Below are 5000 nucleotides of genomic sequence, written 5' to 3'. Positions count from 1 at the left end.
CTGCTGGAAGCTAAGGTATTTCTCCTCTGGGTTTCAGAGGGTTGCTCTTTCATACTTTAGTATTGTACAAGTGTTTTATTTACCTTGCAGATGGTTTGATATCGAAGGAAGATTGTGCCAAGCAAGAGACTGCTTTCCATTCACTTCTTCTCCTGGTGTGGTGTTTCAAGCATCTGTTCCCATGGTTTCTTAGTGTTCTCTCTGTACCCTTCTGATCAAGTTTCAGCAATGTGCATATTACAAGTCCATAATTATGCCTTCTATTTGTAATGGGTGAATATAGTTGTGGGTTGGTGAAATGTATGTCCACCTACTGCCATGTTATGTTATCAATTGTTAACCCAGGAAAAATGCAGTTGGTAAACACATCCTTTTCATGTCCATCTGGTCAGGAAAAGGAATCTGATATACTGCCATGATGATTATTTTTAATTTGTTTTGTTCTGTTTGTTTTTCACTGTTTATTTTTAGTGTCTGATTTTATGTACCAGCAGGGGCTGACCCACTTTTTACACCATATTCAGTGTTTGAGCAAAAAGGAGGAGAAAGCTGAAACAGTGGCACATTCAGATTTTTTTCCTTTCTCCTATATAAAGTTCTTCTTGCTGAAAGATTTCTTTAAGCTCACAGATATTATCCTATACATAAGCATACATTATGGTGGAGCTAAAACTCATTGAAATCCCAAAGTCCAGCACCCACTCTTAATTTAAGATAAGTTTAAGAAACTCTTGTATTTGTGTCTTTAACCAGGTAGCTGAAATAGTAATAGCCTCCACTCAAAACAGGAATATGTCACTGCCTAAAACAAAAGCATATGCAAGGTATAAGTGAATGAAAAGATTTCACTGGTTCTCATTATGCAAGGTTTATATGAAATAGAAACTGGTAAAATCAAGGGAGAAGCAGGGGCAGAAAAGTCAAAATTACAATAGCAACAAGCACTGGAATCACAGCCTGGAGAAAACCCGTGAGAGAATTTGGGGGCTAACAGGAATATTTTGGAGCTGTGCATAAAGATATTATTTTTTTACTCCTGCTGTGTTTGGGGAAAGGCAGTTTTGTATATTCTTTTTAAGTAAACAGGATTACATCAAAGAATGTCATGACACGATCAATTTCTCCTCCTAATGGGAGCAGCTCAGAATACCACAAATTTTGCTAACTGCCTAGATACAAATGGGCTAATAATAATTAATACCACAACTGAATGACTCATACTTGGAAACTTTCTATCATAAATCCAAATGGGATTCTATCTAAATCCAGTTGGGTTAAATCCAAATGAAATTGGTAGGTTTAATTTGCCTTTAAGATAATTGTAAGAGGTAATAAGCTGCTTTTTAGAAGTAGGTAGCTAAACAAGTAACTGTCTCCGAACTCAAAATACAGGCACAAGTGCTTGCCCAAGCCAAAGAAATCTGTAGGTTGCTGGAAAATTTAAGACTAACTGGGCAGATGGTCATCGCTGATTTGGGTGAGGGGGAGAGAAAGAGAGAGTGTGAGTATTGAGAAAGCTTAGATGGAGAAACAGTGCCACAGAGCTCAGAAACAGACTAAGAAAGAAGAGAAGACTCTGCCTGAAAAGGCATGAGCCACAAAAAAATCTAGAGAGACTTTCTGCATTGGTGGATGCTGTCTGAAAGAGCTATGTGATTGTGAGCAAGGGTATTCTCTTCTGTTATTTAATTACTCCTGCATTCAGGAAAATAGGATTTCATACACTCTTATAAATAAAGAAAATGATTCTATGATCAATTGATTCTCTTCCTACCTACAACTACTTGCAAGACTACACATTTCTAGCCAGCCACTCAGGTCAAAAAGGGTAAGTATAATTTTAAAATAGGGAGAAGCTATGAGAACAACAGAAGGCATGTGACCATGTAAATGCTTTTCCAAGTATTTCCAAGTGTGGTTTAGTGCAGGCAATTTGGAAAGAGGGATTGACAAACTGGGCCATAGATAGGCTAATAGCAACAACTGGAGAAGGAAAAAAAAATAATTTTTTCTTCCTTCTTCTTAGCTCTCCATGCCCAGATATTTGCATCTGCCATATTTTCATTATTTTTTTCTCCCAGGCCATCCCTTGGTGATCCCTAATTTAAAAACCATAGTTTTTAAATAAACTTTAATGATCCTGGCTTAAATCCCAGAGATGTATTACCTTATTATTATCTGAATTATGAATCGGCAAACTAAACAGAGAAATCTGAAATTGGTGTTGACTGATGTTGTTAAAGCAATACTATACTCTTTGATTGTTTTACACAGTCCATAAAAGAAGGTCTAGAAACAAGGTGGGGGGGAAGTGTAGAAGAAGTCATAGCTGGTCCCTGAAAGATACAGTAGAAAATTCCAGATGTCAGTAGGGCCACATCAAAGTGGCTTAAGTGAGGGAACAATACACACAATAAATGAGTTTGGTAAAGGAGTAAGGGAGAGAGTGTGACAGCCAAGAAAGGAAGAGGAAATAAGTATATAGAAAAGGACAAATATCCGGGAGCCAGCCTTTTCTTTTTAAATATCTGATTTCCCTAACACAATGATCAGCATGAGATAGAATATGCAAATAAGGTACGGTAATATACATACTGGAGGCAGTTCTTAACTATTTGTGAAATGTCCTGTGCAATAATATTAGAAACTCTGCCCCCTCTACAGCCTGCCTGTGGCTCTGACACACAGTTACCAGGCAGACTGCTTCTGGGCCATGGACCTGGGGTTCCAGGGTCTGTGATTCAGAACCATCCACCCATGCCGTAAATTACAGGCTCTTTGCGAGGGAACCAGAAGGCTGGGAAGCCTGACTTCAGCCCAGGCTCAGCTCCTTTTTCTGATGCAGAGAACCTGGAAGCTCTGATAAAAATCAGTGATTAAAAAATCAGGGTTTTTCTATTTAGCTCATATCTGTTTTTGTTTTGTTGTTTAAATTATAAAAATGTTTTGGTAAAAAAAGGGAAAACAAACTTCATAATTACATCAGAAATTAATACAATATATGTTAAGGCCTAAATAATCTATAACCTTTAAATATATATGCTGAATCCATCAGCCTCTATCAAAATTTTTGAGTTACAGGCTAGTTCTCTATATAAAGAAAGAATCTGGGAAACCATCTAAATTCAACTTGACTTTTTAGGTCAAGATTTGTAAATATGGCTTAATAGGTCACATACTGTGTTAAAGACTAGATTAGGGGTCAGCAACATTTTCAGGCAGAGTGCCAAAAACACCCTCAACATCGACTTGTAAGATATTGGTGTACTGGGGCAGATGGAGGGGGAGCTGTGAGGGGCCCGATCCTTATTGTGGCTGTTCCCTCCATTTGCTTTGTGGCGTGCGTGCCAAACAAAATGCCTTTGTGTGCCACACTCTGGCACCAATGCCGGGGAGACCTGGAGCTGGGCGACTAGGTTCAAAAGACTGGCAAAGTAATCACAAGTATGAAGAGTCAGCCTCTGACTCCAAAATATGCCATACATATCTTACCAGGATCATCTGCTGAGCTTATGTGGGTGGTCATCCTGCTGTTTTAATGCAGCTACTTAAATCATAAATACAATGTCTGTTATCTTGTAAGTAGGCAACAGAGATTATTCATTATGTTCTGATGTACAAAACTTCAACTTTAATAAGAATCTTAACAATATTGTAATACATAATTGTCTTAAATAAATGTTTGTAGTTGGAGTACCCCATCCTCGGTAGCAAAATAGATGTACTACTTTTAAATGTAAAGATTTAATTTAGTTTTAAACCTATGTGTTTGACATGTCATATCAACCAATGAGAATGCACCTTTTTTTTTATTTTTTATTTTTTACAAATTATGTGAAATACAAATGGAAAAATTATTAAACTTGATTATATATATATTAAGGCTTTGCTCTGTATGATTTAAATCAGTCCAGCCTGTCTGAGACTCCAAACTGGAAACTTAGAGCTCTCAGAGTTTCCAGGCTCCCTGCTGTGGAACCAGCACTTGGAAGTCCTGGGGCAGGTTCCTGTGGTTTGTAGATCTGCAGTAATTAATTTGACAGGGCTGCCCTGGAGCTAGAGGTTCAGGGGGTCCCCCAGGGCTGCTCAATGGAATTGACATTCTATTCTGTTATTAGCAGTTATGGATCTGACAAGAATGTAAGTTTTCCAGAGCAGCTGCAGAGCTCCTGTGAGCTTCCTATGGGTTGGACATTTTATTTTAGGTCCAGTGCAGACTGAAACTGAATTAGGAGGATACTTTTTTTCCCTCCAGCAAACAGAAAATCCTGCTTTTTGGCTAACTGTGCTCCAAAGGGAGTCTGAGCCAAATGGATTATGTTTGCTCCATGTTTTCTTGCATCATTAATGTACAATGTTACTTCACTACCCCTACCTTTACCCCTATGTTTCCTGAAGTCTGTGATATTTGTACTTATAATATGATTCTTCTTCTATCATGTTTCTGCTATTCCTCTGATATCCAGTTTAACATCTGGCCCAGTAGTTAATGTGCTCATTCTGTTGCCCAAGTTCCTTGCATCAGTACACAAACATTTTGGTTGTTTCTCAACCAGTTTATCCCATTTCCTTGCTGGATTAGACAGTCTTTCTACCAGCAGTTCTTGTCTACTGCTTTCATCGATATTAGTGCTTGAACCCTCTTGTTCTTCATTTCTTTCCGTCTGATATTGCTTTATATAGATTGCTGTGGTTTTATTAACCAGTTTTCCTTTTTTGTGTTTTAAAACCAGGTATATATATTATACATGTCTTTCCCAACTATCCCTCAATTTTCAGTATAAACATCTTTTTATCAGTCAAGCCAGCTTTGGTCCCAGAAGGTGGAATCTTTTTTCATGAAAGCCTCCCTGTGGTCCTAAAACATTTATCTCTTCACCAGTTTCTGAGTCACGTTTTGATCATCATATTGTTCATAGATTCATAAATTCATAGATGTTAGGGCCGGAAGGGACCTCAATAGATCATCGAGTCCGACCCCCTGCATAGGTAGGAAAGAG

This window comes from Alligator sinensis, unplaced genomic scaffold (genome assembly GCF_000455745.1).
Source record: "Alligator sinensis unplaced genomic scaffold, ASM45574v1 scaffold470_1, whole genome shotgun sequence".
Classification (NCBI taxonomy): Eukaryota; Metazoa; Chordata; order Crocodylia; family Alligatoridae; genus Alligator; species Alligator sinensis.
This window is presented reverse-complemented; position numbering follows the sequence as displayed.